Below are 18309 nucleotides of genomic sequence, written 5' to 3'. Positions count from 1 at the left end.
ATTATGAATTCCAAATAATTACTACTCATAAATATTGTTTTAAAAGTTATCTCAGATATTAGTTTGTAATATTAAAATGTTACCATAATGAGATCGCTTCATCTTTCTTACCCTCAAAATATTTTTAATTAAAACCTCACCTATATGATCTAGACTCCTTACTAAAATAATGGCTTTCTTTAAAAGTAGAAATTTAGCTCTGGAGAAGAGAAAGTTTTCATCTTTGGCAAAACAAAAACAAAACCTAAACCTGACGAGGGAGACAGAGAGTAACAATCAATTCATTTAATAAACCTTCAGGGAAACCCTAGGAGCTACTTTCATAGAATGTAAAGTAAAGGTCAGACAGTCTGCTCACCCCAGATTTCATAGTGTGATGACAAGTGAACCCCCAGAATCTGTACAAACTCTTTTAAGTTCTCAAAGTCAACACTAACATAATTGGTTGAAGGGTTGTGGTAAGTATTGATGTTTTGAGGAATGAGCATGAAGATTCTGAAATGTGATTTTTTTTCCTTATGCAAGTAAAAGAAGCAATAAAGAATGATGTCTTTGAACTTGTACTCAAAAGGAGAACATGTCACCATTGTCCAGGAGACCTCTAGAGTCTTTGGTTCTCATTTCTAGTATGTTTCAATAATTTTATCATCACCATGATGTGTACTTATTTTCTTTTGAACATTATGCTTTATGCTCACTGTTACAGAAGCAATAATTTGGATCTTTACATATTGAGATAAATTTGATCCAAACCAAGGTATATAAGGAACCTGTTTTTTCTTACAGGTATTATGTGATCAACTTATGGAGCTAAGGCTATTCATAGTGGATAGTTAACTACATTGATATTTGCATTTATGATAATATGTTCATTAATGAGAACTAAGATTAACATATTCAGTTCCTAATATGTCTGAAAAAATTAAATTGTACTGTCTTGTTTTAAAAGTTAAAAAAATACTAGAAACCAAATTAAAAGTCATATTAATTATTCATGTAGAGAGATGTTGTACAAATAATAATTTGCAACACCCTTTAAATATTTCATTTAAGAAAGCCTCAAGATATATCTCTTAACACATGGTCATCAAGAAAGCTCCCCAATTCAGGCGTAACCTCTGCAACCTGTCTGCTTGGCCTCATTATATCTCAGCAGATGGTTCTGTCAATGCGTAGTGAGTTATGAATTTCAACTTTGCTTCCCTTTTCCTGCCCTTTGACTAAAGATCAGAGATAATTGGATTGGAAGCACAATTCAACCACATCAGACAACTGTATTCAACAATTTTATGTGTCTTTTTTTTTAGCAATAATTGTTATTGCTGATGCTGAAAAATTTGCCTTCATTATACTCTTTATTGACCTCATACATGAGGTTTAATTGTTATAATACTTGATATTTGATAATTTTTTCAAAGGTAAAAAAAGACAAAAGTTATAATATGTGTCATCATAATTCTTGGTGAAGAAAGTATTGAAGACAAGTCATTGATTTATTGTTTTTTTAAGACAGTAAAATTACCACGGAAAAATCTATTATCCTTATGTTTTATTCAAGAGTGGATGTACACAGATTAATTTTATGACTTGAAAAATATTTCATCTTGTGCCATCAAGAAAATAGACTTAAAACACATTAATGCATCTTTCATATCTCCCTTGTTTAAAAGGAGCATCATTCTACCTCACAGAAAAGGTACGTCTTTAAAAGTAGAATGAACCAATTAAACTTTGACGAGATTAAGATCATGTTTTCCGCAAATTACATTTCTAAAATATATCACACAGCAGATTGAACATACTGGTTAATGCAAATTTTGTTACTGGTTTCAGCATACTTACCATTAAAAAAATTATGTGCAATAAATTTTTATTCATTTACATTTTTTTTTTTTTTAACCTATGGGGCATTTCGGCGATAGGTATTTTACAGCTGGGAAAGCTCATACAAATTTCCCTATACTAATCTCAAAGTCTTTGCTTTTTTCTCATTATTATTTACACCTCATCTCCAGGCTTATTTCAAGACAGAAGGGCTGAGCGGCAGGGTCTCCCAGGCCTGTAGTTTCTGATTCTCATTCTGACGAATCAATATCAAATGTGCACACGAAATCTGATATCATCAACCACATTTTCTTATTTTCACAGCAGGGAATAAAGTTATTTCAAATTTCAGGGCATCAAATACACAAGTGTTTATTGTAACGTAATTTACCCAGACAAAATTCTGAACTGTTATTTTCTGATAATATTATGGCTTGTAAATTGTTGATTCAATGTTTTTGGGAAAACACGCTGTTAAAGAAAGGCCCTTCATTATACATATTCTCCTTCACAATGTCTATTATTTAAAATTGAGTCAATCTACGGGAAATTGTAAAGGAAATAAAATGATTTTTCAAATGTTTATTTTGAATTTTTTAATTTTACATTTATTTACACTTAGATTTGTTCCTCTGAAATACCGTTTTCACAGAGATTTTCATCTAGCTATTATATAATGAACCTGGGGCAAAAAATTACTTGTATGGATTTTTAACAAGATTTCAAGTTATCACTTTGATAAAATTATAGAGTATTTGGGATTGAATTGTTCTTTGTTATTTATTATGTCAGAATGCAAAATCATAGTATCATAATATATAATCCATAGCCTAAACTCTTAAACTCAAACTAAAATTGATAAAATGTGAAGATGCTATCACTCTGAAATGGTAACTAAAATTGATACGGACTTATATTTTAAAGCAAGAAGCAGCTGTCTTATGTTGAGATTATGATTACATCCCTTCTCCCTTGCTTTTCTTCCTTCCAGACATACCCATAAACCCCTCCTTTCTCTTTCAAAGTCTTGCCCGTATCTTTCATTAATTATTATCACATTTGTGTATGAGTGTTCCAAAAATATAACCTCTTCAATATTTATAATATAACTTGTGTGTTTATTTTAGGAGCTTTTCATTTGGCATTGATTATGGCTATTCAACCTTAATAAAATTCGGAATGTTCTTCTCTGGGGAAAATTATATCTTCCATTCAAAACATTCCTTACTTGTGTGAATTTCTTTGTGTGAGTGTGATGTGTTATGGGCTTTCCCCTATCCATATTGAGCTATTTCCTCTTTGCTGTACTCATGCTTATGTAGATGTTGGTAAGATTTTGGAGCATAGTCTCTGATATTATTAGAAGTAACAATATTCCGGCAAACTCACTGATCACCAGCATTCTACAGCCTTTCTTATCCTTCTTCTGCAATGCCCCCTATGCCCCAGGTACAGTAGTGTTTGGTAGATATAGACATTACATATCTTGTTCATTGGCATTGTGGGAAGAATCTGAGTGAATAACATTGTGGAGTCAATATTAGACTAAATTTCAGCATTTTTCCAAGAAACTGGGTCATGGCATTATTCACATCACAGAAAGGCTTTAAAGCAATCTTAAACATGCTGTGTTTGTGAATCCCCATGTACAACTTTATCAGCAGAACTGCACTGGGCAACAAGCAAAAATAAAGTGCAGAAGAGAAAATATTGAACATACTTTCAATCACTAAATGTGCCATTCAATCAGTATTTCTTTGTATATGAACTAAATGGGTTATAATTTCAAGATCCGAGCTGATTGTTTTGTGATAGGGTTATGGAGAAAAATTGACAATTCTAAAGTGAATGTCTTGAAACACTCCATCTTCATTCTCTTTCTAAAACGGGTGCTTTAAAGTTAATGTTAGAAAAGCTTTCATAATTTACACATTATGAACAATTTATTACTAAATGATATTTGGAGTTGTAAGATTAGGTTATCTATTACTTGCTATTTATGTATTAACCTATGCTATCATACAAAATCCATACACCCCGCACTATTCAGAAAAATCATTTTAGTTTGTTAGTCAAATTATGTTTACATTTACTTGTACCTTTAAGTATTACAAGCATTTTGGCATTTGCTGTATAGAAAAAAGGAGTGTCATACATACATAGAGGTAATAAATCAGCTTGTGCTCTTAGGCTCTTTACCAGATAATGGAGCTCCAGATGTTTTAAGCATCGTTTGTCTTTAAACAAACTGAATAAAAATGTTATTCAGGGATGAGGAAGGTTGTTCAGTAACAGGGAAATCGGAGCTTGAAATGGTATAATCAGTACCAAATAAGCCACAGGATTCCGCCTTAGAAGCTGAACCAAAGTTCATCATTCCAAGAGCTCTCAACACTGTAAGTCTATTCAGACGATGTTTATGTTGTGTTTCGATGTTGAATACATTGGAATCATTTCTTAGACAAGCCAGATTTTCACACAGTAGGAATTGGACCCAATCCAGGTAGCTGGCATGAGGCCCCGAATAAATGTGTGTGGAAGAGTGCTGCTCTGCTAAAGTAGTGTTAAATTAAACTTGACACTCTTAACAAAAAGATTCATTATTTGCATACTTTCGGGAAATCGGATTTGTTCCCACAGTTCGCTCCCTTTGGTACTCTGAGCAGCTGGTGTAAAATAAAATCTGTTTGTGCCACCTACATCTATTACTCATAATTAATTCTTATGAAAATACAAATATTTACAAATCACCATAATCTACTAGAGAAATTAGCTAAATCATTGGCAACATAATTTGAGATCACATTATTATTCAGTTATCAGCCATATGAAAAATTCAGTAGCTTACATTATGGTGTTTTCTGTTTTTGAGATTATACCAATACTTATATATAATAGTACTGTCAACCAATACCGGAATAATTTTCTTTAAGAAAAGATTGCCTCTAGATACATTGCTTGTATTGCACATCAATGATATTCCTGAAATGAATTTAAGTGTCATCCTGGAGTTATTTGACATCAATTTTTATAATATTCCTGTTAGTTTCTGTGTGTTCAATGTCCCATTGTTGTATAACACTCTATTGTGAGAATGGCTACACAAACATCCTCAGCAAACATTCTAGTGTGTAGGTTAGGACTCACTTTGAATGCTTGAAACAGGGTGATGAAGCTCTTCTTCCAGATTGATAGATACCTTTTTGTTCAACCATTTGGTGGGGTGGTGGTAAGCAAGCTTCAGTGTTTGTACAAATTTTTCTAACCATAATTTAAATAACTTTATTACTAAAAATTGGCTTTCTCACATAAAAAATGTTATTCATTATTTTATGGTTTCTATAAGAGTGCATAACCAATATGACATGTCTGTATTGTGTAGGTGTGAAAATACATTTTTTCACTTTTTTCTTTTATTGAAAATAATATTTTATCACATTATTCATTCTGAATATGGCTTTCCCTCCCTGTACTCTACTCACTGTCTGCCCTTCCTCTTCCACCCAGATCTATCCTTTTTCTTCTCTCATTAGAAAGCAAACATAAAGCCAGGCAGTGGTGGCGCACGCCTTTAATCCCAGCACTCGGGAGGCAGAGGCAGGCGGATCTCTGTGAGTTCGAGACCAGCCTGGTCTACAAGAGCTAGTTCCAGGACAGGCTCCAAAACCACAGAGAAACCCTGTCTCGAAAAACCAAAAATAAATAAATAAATAAATAAATAAATAAATAAATAAATAAATAAATAAATAAGAAAGCAAACATAATTCTAAACTGGGTTTGTGTTTAATTTGTCCTTTGGTAGCCCGAGGTGTAGGGATAAGTCCCGCCCCTTAGGGGGCGTGTTTGCCTCGGGCTAATGTTTGCCTATAAATTTGGGGAGCTTGCTCCCAGCCACTGCTTCTGCTTTCCTGGTCTCCACAGGAACAGTGGTTCTGTATATCTATTTTTCTATTAAAGCTGTATATATATTTTTACAATCTGTCTGCATCTGTTTACGCCGTTACACCAAGGAGTAGTTTCTGTTACAATAGAACACAGGGGTGAAGTCACTACTATATGGGCATCAATTCAATTTTTGCAAGTTCAATGAGTTGTTTAGGTATTATCTTCAGCAATAGGGCCTTACCTTCAGTTTGTGGTGTACAATCTGGTGTCTTGCCAACAGAATTTTTTGTTTGAAGTTCCAATAGAACCCCTTTGACTAACAACTCAATTAGATACACCCAGTTAATGTACTAGCAACTTGATCTGGTGATAAGAGGTGGACATTTTGGTACTATGCCTCCCCTTTAGTGGGAAATTTTATTCACATCCTTTTCATGTATCACTACTTGATTTACTGTAACTGGAAGTTTCTCTGCTCACTATCAATTCCTGAATAACCTTTCTGAGGCTTACTATTACTTACAAACTCTTTGCCTTATTAGCTCAGGCTTATTATTAACTAGAAGTTACAACTTAAATTAACCCATTTCTATTATTTTATATTTTACAATGAGGCTTGTAGCTTTTTACTTCACATCTAGATTATTTATCAGTATATTCACACAGACAAGAAATAGTTTGTAAACTACTAAACTCCTACTTGATGTGTATAGGAAGAAAACTTGCTTGTATAGCGTACCAAAGTTCAACTTGACTTCAAAGAACAAAGTGATACAGTCCTCCATTAGCACACATCAAAACAAACCAATTTAGAGACCATCAAGTGTTTTGAATGAACTGGAGTCCAGACATTCTTGAAGAAAATTCCTGATACATAGCCAAAATTTATAGTATAAATTTCTTCACACTGGTCCCCAAAAGACTCGTGGTGATACTCTGGAGTGAAAAAACTAAAATGAAATAAAAGATCTTTCAGAGAATATAGAACTTGTTGGGGTAATCAATGAATTGCTGACTATATTTAAGGTACATTCCTTGAGAATGATGGGTTCACTATGCTCCAACAGCTGGCCAAGAACCTAAGACTAGATAGTCCAGTTTGCTAAGGTAAATCAATTACTATTGTTCTGCTAAAGGAACGTAGTCATAATATGACTTCTAAGGACATCCTGCTCTACTCATACACAGATCAGTTCCTTGTTCAGTCATAATCAGAGAAGCATCCTGATATGAGAAGAAATATAAACAGGTAAACAATGTCCAACGAATGAGAGACACCGACTGTGATCAAGGAATAAATCTCTTACAGATACCTAAGGATGACTAGATTCATAACAAATAGTTTCTCTTTAAAAATATAGATTACTCAAATAGAAAATCCACTAATATATACAAATAATATGATAACTTAATGTTAGGAAAATAGAGAACTTTAATTCATGAAAATGGTTTATTGACATTGATTTTATTGTTCAAAGAAATAAAGTATCAATTTGGGGAACACTTTTTTATGCATAATTGATAATACTTGGAACTCTTTTATCTGCAAGTAAAATTCCCAGACAATTTTCTAAGTCTGATATCAAAATTCCTTCCAAAGTAGTTTTCCCTACAAATTCCCAAATAACACTAGTTTCACCCACACAGATTATACTCACCTTTTCACATTATCAAAAATACCTTATTCCACTTAAGACTCATTTTAAAAATTTAACTGAAAAAAATCTAACTAGGTAAACTCATAAATCATTTAAGGTTTTGCCTAATTACCCACCCACCATGGAGAAAAAAATCTTCTGAATCTGTGGGCTTTTAAAATAAATAGTGTGTGATTCCAAATTATAAGTACAAGCATAGAACAATCACCTATTTAAACAAGCTTGCTCCTTGTAAAAAGAAATTGAAATGAATCAAAGAAAACCTGAAGCAAACAAGCAAGCCAACACATAAAATTATGTATGTGAATAACCCTGTGACATTTGATGTGCATCCCTGTGTGTCTATAGCCAGCAACCAGGGACATCCTGAGAGATGGACAACATTCTTACCTATCGTAGCAACTGCATCTGTATGTGACTACATCATAACTCCCTTGAAACACCATGTGGAAGAGTGCTGGAAATTTTCAGCATTACCAATATTTATATATCTAGATTTCTCTTACAAACATATTGAAAGGAATTGATTGCAAATATATCAGGAGGATCATGAAGACTGATATGCTTTGCAGTGCACAAAGCCATACAGTTCGCGAGCTTCGGGCAAGGGGCTGGAGATTGAAACACACAAAAGACACACGGACAGAGACACGGACCTCTAGTCACTGGTAAGAAGCCCAGTGCTATTCAATAGCACCACGGAGGCTTATATACCCAACAGTCAGGTGGACCAACAGGTGAAAACATTATCCTCTGATCCTCAAAGATCAACCCGTGCTCATGAAGCAGAGCTGGTAAAGAACTTTGACACAGCTTTCAGTAACTCAAATCAGAAGGAAAGTGAAGATCACAGCAGGGAAGAGCAGCGGAGGCCAGGATTTCAAGTGGTCCCAACAATGTTTGTGTATATAAGTTATGTTTCATTTTCATACAAATAACTGGATTCCTCAAGTCATTTTCACATACACTTAATGTTGAGTGATCGTCTTTTCCAACTACTCATTCCATCTCTGTTTCCCCAAGGTACTCATACCCACCAGACTCAGAGCTTCCCAGGGACTGATTTCTGTATTTGCATTGCCTTTTATCTAGGCGCAGAATCCCTGACTCTGACCTTTGTTATGGCCATTATTCTCCTCAGCTTGCAGTTCATTCAGTTTCTAAGGGTGTTTGAAAAGAAGCTCATTTCACTTGCAGCTTCTGAATTATCAGTACTTGTAATCAAGTGGGAATTACTTTGCATTATGCATCCTTTCCTGTTATTTCATCTAGTCCACTGTCAAAACAATGGGAGTTTTTTTGTCAAAGCAATTCATGAGTGCTTTCTAATTATTCTTTGCATTTGTTACTGACACTGAGGACCAGCTCTGTCAATGAGCTAAATTACCAAACCATGAAATTCCTCTTTTTTATTTTTTATTTAATATGTATTTGTTTCATACAATATGTTATCAACGTGGTTCCTACCCTTAGATCCTTCGAGATTTCTCTGGCATCTATCCCATCCAAATTCACACCTTTATGTCTTCCTTTTGAAAATAAGCAGGCATCTAAATAATCAAAACAAAATAAAACAAAAACAAACAAACTGGAATAGGTCACAAAACAAACAAACAGGGGAAAAAATGAACTTCAGGAAAATACAAGAAACAAATTGAATCAGAGACACAGGGCAGCAAGGAAACAAGAGTGATGTAAAAATGAACTCACAGAGACAGTAGCTGCATACATAATGCCTATACAGGTCTGCATCAGACCTGCAGAGGTCTGCATCTTCCCCAGTGCTGAGGGAAGTAGATACTTACCCTCATCCCTATCCAGAGGCCATCTCCATTTAAAAAACACTAGCATATGATATCACATTAATACTTGAAATTTAATATTATCTATTTCTAAAGGCATGATAAGTTCTCCCATAGTTAGAAATAACTCCTAACTCCTTTCTTTTTCTTCTTTTCTTTTTTCTTTATTCCCCTTTATTGAAACTAGATCCTTTTCTTATACAATATATCCTGAGTATAGTTTCCCTGCCTCTACTCATCACAGTCCATACCCACTTCCCCTCCCCTCAGGATTCACTCCCTCTTTGTTTGTCTCTTATTAGAAAAGAACAAATTTCTAAGAAATAACAATCAGGATTCTTGTTAGCCCCATAATGGCTCCCTTAATCAAAATATCTCTTCTCTCCTTGCTCTTCATCTCTTATGCTTCCCCCATTTTGACTATCCTGTTCCTTCAAGCTCTCCTACCCCCACCCCTTCCCATTCTCTCCTTTTTCTCCCCCCCCCTACCCTCCAATCTTACCCCAGTCCCGTGCCCTTAATTTTGTCAGGAGATATTGTCTATTTCCCATTCCCAGGGGGATCTATATATGCTCTTAAATAGGTAGGATCAACATAGTAAAAATGGCAAATTCGCCAAAAGCAATCTATAGATTAAGTGCAATCCCATCTAAGTTCCAAGACAATTCCCACAGATCTTGAAAGAACAATATTCAACTTCATATGGAAAAACAAAACAAAAACCAAAATAGCCAAAGCAATCCTGTACAGTAAATGAACTTCTGGAGGCATCACCATCCCTGACTTCAAGTTCTCCTATGGAGTTAGAAGAGTGAAAACAGTTTGGTATTGGCTTAAAAACAGAAGATGGATCAATGGAATTGAATCAAAGACCATGAAATTAATCAACACACATACGAACACATGATTTTTCACAAAGAAGCTAAAATTAAAAAAAAAAAAAACAGATCAAAGAAAGCATCTTCAACAAGTGGTGCAGATTGCTTTTGGCGAATTTGCCATTTTTACTATGTTGGTCCTACCTATTTAAGAACATGGGAGATCTTTCCATTTTTTATATCTTCCTTAGTTTCTTTCTTCAAAGACTTAAAATTCTTGTCATACAGGTCTTTCTGTTTTTGGTTAGCATTACTCCAAGGTATTTTATGTTATTTGTGGCTATTGCAAAGGGTAACAATGTTTCTCTGATTTCTTTCTAGCCCTTTAATCGTTTGTATAAAGGAAAGCTATTGATTTGTTTTTAATTGGTCTTGTATCCTGCCTAATTACTGAAAGTATTTGTCAGCTTTAGGAATTTCACTTTAGAAGTTTTGGGAACATTTATGTATATACTATATCATCTGCCAATAGTGAAAGTTTGACTTCTTCCCTTCCAGTTTGTATCCCTTGATCTCCTTTTGTTGTCTGATTGCTTTTTCTAGAACTTCAAGTATTGAATAGATATGGAGACTGTAAACAGCCTTGTCTCCTTTCTGATTTTAGTGGAATCACTTTGAGTTTCTCTTCATTTAATTTGATATTTACTGTTGTCTTATTGTAAACTGCTTTTATTATATTTAGATATATTGGTTTCTTGATCATTCCAAGACCTTTATTATGCAGGTGTGTAGGATTTTGTTGAAGCTTTTTTTCAGCATATGTTTTTTGTTTTCTTTCAGTTTGTTTATATGGTGGATTACTTTGACAGATTTCCATATATTATTGAACCAACCCTGTATCTCTGAGATGAAGACTACTTAGTCATGGTGAAAGACCAAGTAAAAGTTTTGTTTTGTTTGTTTGTTTTTGATGTGTTCTTGGATTCTGTTTGTCAGTATTTTGCTGAATATTTTTGAATCAATGTTTATTATGGAGAATGGTCTATAGTTCTCTTTTTTGCTGCATATTTCTTTGTTTGGGGTATCAGGATAACTATAGAAGAAGTTTGGGAATGTTCATTTTGTTTCTATTGTGTGGATAAATTTGAGCAGTATTAAAAGAAGCTCTTTTTTGAAATTCTGGTAGAATTCTGGGCTGAAACCATATGGTCCTGAGCTATTTTTCGGTAGGGAGACTTTTGATAACTGCTTCAGTTTCCTTAAGGATTATAGGTTTATTTAAGTTGTTTATCTGGTCTAGATTTAATTTTTGTCCTATCTATCAAGAAAATTGTCCATTTCTTTAAAATTTTCCAATTTTATGGAATACAGATGTTTTTTTAACAAAATCTGTTTATTCCTTGGTTTTTCTCAGTGTCTTTAGTTATACTCCTCTTTCATTTCTGATTTGTTAATTTGGACACACTTTCTCTGCCTTTTTGTTAGTTTGAATAAGTGCCTATTTTGTTGATTTTCTTCAATAACTTACTCTTTCTTTCTTTGATCCTTTGTATTGTTCTCTTTGTTTCTTTTTTATTGATTTTAGCCAGTAAAATTGTGTGGGTCCTATTAAAATGGAGAGAATCTTGTGATTTTAGACTAGGGGATGTGGAAGAAGGGTATATATTCTTATTCCAGAGTTATAAAATGTAGTAAATTATGTGCTATGAAAACAATTTTCAAATAATTTTAACAGGTCTAGCTATAAATTCAAATGCGAATGATATATAAAATTAATGTAATTGTTACCATTCTTAATGCTTTTTGAAATATACTTTCTATGTCATCCAAAATGCTTTAGAATTAAACAGATTATATAGCCAAAATGGTTTTAAAATTAAACAGGTAAATTTTTTGGTTGTTTTTGAAGTGAAAAAATATGCTAACATTCATTCGTGGTAATCTTTCTGTCACTACAGAAAGTTAATATAAGAGTGAATTTCAGGAAAAATCTTCAAAAGAAATAGTTTTGATAATTTTAGAAAATACTTCTTAGAAAAAATAATCACTACTGAAGACAAACATATGGAAAAATCTAATTGTCACTCACAAATTTATGGAAAGATAATACACTATGATTTTTATCTTATATTAATAATGTGTTTCATTATAACAGTTTTAAAAATGACTACAATCATCTTAAAAACAATGGTGTACCAAAATTGAAGTTCATAGTAATAAAAAGATGTATTACTGACTATTATTCTGCATTTACTTAGTGTTTGATAAGAATTATAGAAGTGAAAATCTGTGATGAGTAAAATTAGTTGCAGTGTATATCTGTTTGATAAGTCTTGTTTAATTTAATAATATTTTTAGGAGTATAATCAAAGAATTAAGAGTCTGTGCTAGAAAACTGCATTCGTTCCATTTAAGAGGCCTTTGATCAGGTTGCCTAAGATTCCTAGGTTCATGTATGTGACCATCTTCAGGACCTTAATCAAGCTGAATGTCCTAGAAAAAATGTCCACATCAGGATGAAGACAAGGTATATTTCAGCAGGCTCTCTCTCAATAGGCAATTGGACAGAAATACTGGATTTAGAACACAGGGTAGAGTAACTAGATCTAAGTCACAGTGATGTTTTAGTGTCAGAGCCAATAGTAATCTCCATGCCTTTGGTTTGGAATAACTCCTGCAATATTATTTGGAGGATGGGATAATTTATGGATTATGGCAGGGAAGGAAAACATTCCAGGTTACTGGAATACCTCAAGACACACTAGTAACAGAAAGATTTCTCGTATTAGGGCTTTTGGAATGTGTAGAAAAGATTATCCTAGCATAAAAATGCCAGAATCAACAGCAGAATGCACAGTGAGTGACAGAATAATTTTGCATACCCTACATGACTCATTTGTTCCATTTAAGAGGAACTTCAAAGCAGGCATTATGGTTCATGGTTTTAATCTAAGCACTTTCAAGACAGGCAAGAATTTCTCTGAGATTTTTGAAGCAAGTATATTCTACATAAAGGTTTCCTACCCATCCATGAACTACATGGTAGGGTGTTGTTTACACACATACATACACACACACACACACACAAACACACACAGAGTCTATTTCAAGAGGGATCAGTCATGCAATGTTATGTGAATTTGATACGAGTTGATGAAAACATGTCTTTTCTTTTGTAATCTCCTTGCAACAGACATTTATAAAGTTCTAATTGTTTTCCCTTTCCTGTTGTGGTGATTTGAAGATGAAAGTCCAACAGGTGTGTTTATTTGATGCTTAGTTATCAGGGACTGGCAGTACTTGTAAATGACTAAGAGGTGTGGTCTGCTTAGAGTCATAGAGGTCTTGTTAAAGAAAGTGCATTGTTGGCTGTGGGCTATGAGGTTTCAAAATCCCAAGTCAGGTCCAGTGTCTTTCTTGCTTTCTTTTTTTTCTTTGATGCAGATGTGGAATTCTCAGTTACTTGTTCAGCATCATGTATGCCTGCAACCCTGCTCTGTACCAAGATAATGGGTTTAAAATTTTTGAACTGTAAGCAAGTCTGAATTAAATGCTTTGTGTGTGTGTGTGTGTGTGTGTGTGTGTGTGTGTGTGTGTGTGTGTGAGTGTTGCTTTGGTTCTGGTGTCTCCTCACAGCAAGAGAACAGTGACTAAAATGTGCATGATAAATATGACCAAGATGGCCTTGACTTGTAAAGACTATTTAGGTTTACAATTCCATGTAATAGTCCATATGTACCCTAGATACCTATGGAAGCTAGCGTAGGAATTTAAGGCAAATAACTGAAGCTGAAACTTGAGTAGAGCATAGACTACTAGCTCACTCTTCGGGGCTTGTTCAACTTATTGGCGAATACATCTGTCACTGCCCACAGAGGGCTGGGAGTTCCTACATCAGTAATTAATCAAGAAAGTACACCCACAGACATGTCCACAGGCCAATCTAATGGAGGTCATTCTTCAATTAAGGTTCCCTCTTCCCGGGTGACTCTAGTTCATGTCAAGTTGGCAAAATCTAACCAACACATCTAGTAAAACAAAACATAAAGAGAATATGAAGTTAAAAAAGTATAAAGAAAATATGGATTTTATTTAATAGTATTTTAATGATGCTTCATTAATAGTAGCAAACACATGCAATACTATGTATTACTAATAAAGAAAACTAAATTATACATACTAACATCACTTGTTCTGCTATTTTTCCATCACTCTAAATCTATTTTAAAATGCTAACATATTAGAAATAAGTAAACATTCACAATGGAGAGTCATCAAAGAGAGATATGCTTGGAAAAGAATATATATGAACCAAAGCATACTGCAGAAGAACAAGGAGTAAATATTGAGAACTGAATATTTAAGCAAAAGGAAAAAGTCTAGGAAAGGAGATGTAGGGGTTTATTAACCATAACTAAGGATATATGCATAGGCCTTATAAAAAACTTCATTAGTTTGTTAGCTAATTAAAAAATAATAGCTTTTCAAAAGAAATTTGAACAAAAGTATCTCAAGAGTCGTTTAAATAGGAATGCTTCCCAGTCTCATATACCTGCATGCTTAGTTCATGAAGAGTTTGGGAAACTCTAATAAGTGTTTCCTTATTGGAAACCATGTGTCCTCGTTGAAAGAGTGCTCCTGGGAGTGGGCTTCAAAGTTTCAAATGCCCAAGGCAGACTCAGTCTGTCTGTCTGTCTGTCTGTCTACATCTCCCTTTCTCTGACTGATTTCTGACTGATTGTCGGCTACTGCTGTTGCAACACGCCTTCCTGTTTCCCACCATGTTGCCCGCCATGATCAGAATGAACTAATCTTCTGAAGCTGTAAGAACCCACAAATACTTGTTTCCTTCTACAAAGGTTACCTATGTTCTGGTTTCTCTTCATATCATTAGCACAGAAACTGAGATACTATATTATTGTACAGAGCTGTTTACAGAAGCTGAGGAATATTATAGTAAAGATTTTTCATTCCCAGTGCCAGGCCAGATAACTTCTTTGTGAGTTCTTAGAGATGCCCAGTGGCGTCCAACAAGTATAAGCAGTGTCATGATCACATTAACTAGGTGATAAAGCCTTATTACTGAAGATACCAAACACATAGAGAAATATGTCTTGAATGAGCCATGCAAATATTACTGCTGGGTGGCTTTTGTAGTGTTGAAAGGTTCTACAGAAGCTTTTTGAGATAATAGACATTAATAGATTTATTTATCTCTGAACCCATATGTGGTATTAGCATTGACCTGTCAGTCAAGGTGTGTTCACTGGTACAAAAATGTCAAGAGTATTTATGGAGTTAATCCATTGATTTCTTCATTGATTTAGTGGTCTTACTCACAGATGAGAAGTCATATTTGGTCTGATAATTATGATCAAACACATATCTAGGAAATTCATAGGCCCTAGAGGAGAAAATATTGATGCTACTTTTGTAAATCAAATTGTCTTCCAATTATTTATGATTATAATCACAGTTACCTGCTGCCCTCAAACTTGGTCAGAGATACTTCTTATTGCAGTGAGTAAGTCATTAATTCAGAGATGCATCCCTATTCTAATTCAGGATATATTGGCTAATCGTGTTCAGTCATAATGGACACATTGCTATCAACCACTTCACTACGAAGCTCAGATATCATGTTCATAGGACAAAGAGAATTTAATAACTACATTATTTTGTGGTGCTGAGAAAAGCTGCCCTCCAGACAACACACAGAATTTATGGTCACCCACATAAGATATGTACAATGTCAAGTCAGTGAAAAATTATAGCTCCACAACAAACTCAAGAATTAAAGGAAAACGGTAGGTATGGGATGATGGAGAGTAGCATTGTTCGCTGTGCTCAAATCCATGGAAATATTAGCAAATCTAATTATACTCATTGGGTTATAAAATGAAGAATAATACAGAGGAGAAATGAAGCTGGAAGAGAGATGTTTCAGAAATGGAGGGAGCAGAAGGAGGGAATAGAAGGAATGATGATAGCAAAGACATGCTATGTTGAATTAGGAGCGGCGGGGCTGCGTCCCCGGCACCCGGCTGCCTGCACGGCTAGCTTTATACCCGAAATAATTACACGGAAACTGTATTCTTTTAATCACTGCCTGACCCATTAGTTCCAGCCTCTTATTGGCTAGCTCTTACATATTGATCTAACCCATTTCTATTATTCTATGTAGCCCACGAGCCGGCTTACCAGGAATGATCTTAACCTGCATCTGCCTGGAGTGGGACAATCATGAGGCTCCCTGACTCAACTTCTTTCTCCCAGCATCCTGTTCTGTTTTCTTCGCCTACCTAAGGGTTGGCCTATGAAATGGGCCTAGGCAGTTTCTTTATTAATAAGAAATCACTCCCACATCAATGCTATAAATATTTATAGATAAGGAAGTTAACAAAAATATAATTTTTAAAATTAAAACCAGTTTTTTTAATCTGAATAAAGGAAAAAGATTTAAGGTGATATGTTACATTGAAAAAAGATTAATTGGATAACCATATGAAATAAGAAACTATGTACCTAAAATATTCAATCCAAGGTATTTGTGTTGGTTTATCTTCCTTGTCAACTCAATGACATTTACAATTATCCTGAAGGCTTCTCGATTTGTCAATGAGAGAATTTCCAAAACATTTAACTGAACATGGAAATGCCATCCTGAATTTTGATGACACCATCAAAGATGTGTATCCAACACTGAATAAAATTGTGAAAACAAGGACAGAATAATCCCGTATATCTCTTTGCTTTATAAGTATACACAGTGAACACCATGCTGCTGTTCCTTTTCAACCATGATAAACTGTATCTTTACACTGCTGAGCTTCAATAATCCTTCATCCTTAAGTTGCTGTATTTGTTCTTTCTATGTCAATACATCTGACAAAAACAAATTTAAGGTAGAATGGGTTTTAGACATTCACAGAGGTTTGTTTCAAAGGTTTCAGTAAATCAAGTCAAACTGACAATAAAGGTTAACCATTAAAGTTGCTTTGGTCAAGTCTTTGTTAGAGAAAATAGCATAATAACTAATACAATGAGGAAACACATATTTTAAAGAAGTAGAGATTTTTGAAAGGAGATTCAAAATCGCAATCATTACTCATTTCAAATCAAAGCTTTTATAAAAATTATACATAAAATCATCATATAAGCATTGACAAATTCCTACATATTTTTCTAAAATATATTTAAATTGCAGCTTCTAATAATATTAATTATGAGTAAGTAAATTCAGAAAACAGATTTCAAAAATAAGCAATCATTCAGGTAACTAAGCATTAAGAATTATTTTTATTTTTCTTGGTTATCTTCCAGAACTTTATGGTAAGACTTCATTGCTGATAACACTATATAATTGAGATATAGAACATGGAGAAATCATCCTATATATACATGAAAGCATCATCCCTACTGACTTTCTTTTTATGAACATGGAAGTTGATGTGCATGCCACCAAAAGAGAAAAGTAATCAGTCTTTTTCTGTTTTTAGCAATAAGAGCTACAATAATAACTCTAATATTATAATAAATGGCAAGATAAACCCATTAGTTCAATACTGACACAAATGTTATAAGAGTAGCCAAGCCCTTTCTAATTAGACTTGTGGCCCAATCTACAAAATGGTAACTTTAAGTGACACCATTGCCTAGCTCAGAAACTGTGTCTAGATAGATCATTAGCTCTAGGGGAGAACTCAATACTCTCATTCTGATAAACAGATACAATATAAAACTAACTTCTAATGATCTAACATTATCCATAGATTAATGCATCATTCAAGGCTCATTAATGAGATTTCTTCTTGAAATGTATGGCAGTTAACACAGAGACAGACAACTGGTCAATATCCAGATTGCAAGAGACCTTGAAGTAATAAACACTAAATGGGATAGTTTATCACACCAATCCTCTCAGTGCTCAGGGATTAGCTCAGAAAAGGCATCAAAAAAGTATAAGAGTCCAAAGTAGGGGAAATAAAGAAATCGTGTCTTCTGAACATGATAGTGCCTTTGCCACCATGCATATGACTACCTGCAAAATCACAAGTCAGACAAAAATCTTAGTATTGAATGGGGCTTTGTGTGTGACTTTCTACCACTGTTAGAAGAGAATGGCAATAAATTGCTGCTAGGAGAGGGATAGTCAATTAGTTTTCCTTAAGAGTATGACAGCTCCTCCCACCCCAGTAGATTTATCATACTCTAGCAAATGGCCTCACTGCCAATAGTCTTTTAAAATTATTCTTAGCCGGGCGATGGTGGCGCACGCCTTTAATCCCAGCACTCGGGAGGCAGAGGCAGGCGGATCTCTGT

The sequence above is a fragment of the Microtus ochrogaster genome, unplaced genomic scaffold (genome assembly GCF_000317375.1).
Source record: "Microtus ochrogaster isolate Prairie Vole_2 unplaced genomic scaffold, MicOch1.0 UNK2, whole genome shotgun sequence".
Lineage (NCBI taxonomy): Eukaryota > Metazoa > Chordata > Mammalia > Rodentia > Cricetidae > Microtus > Microtus ochrogaster.
The sequence above is the reverse complement of the archived record's forward strand: the minus strand, read 5'-3'. Positions refer to the sequence as shown.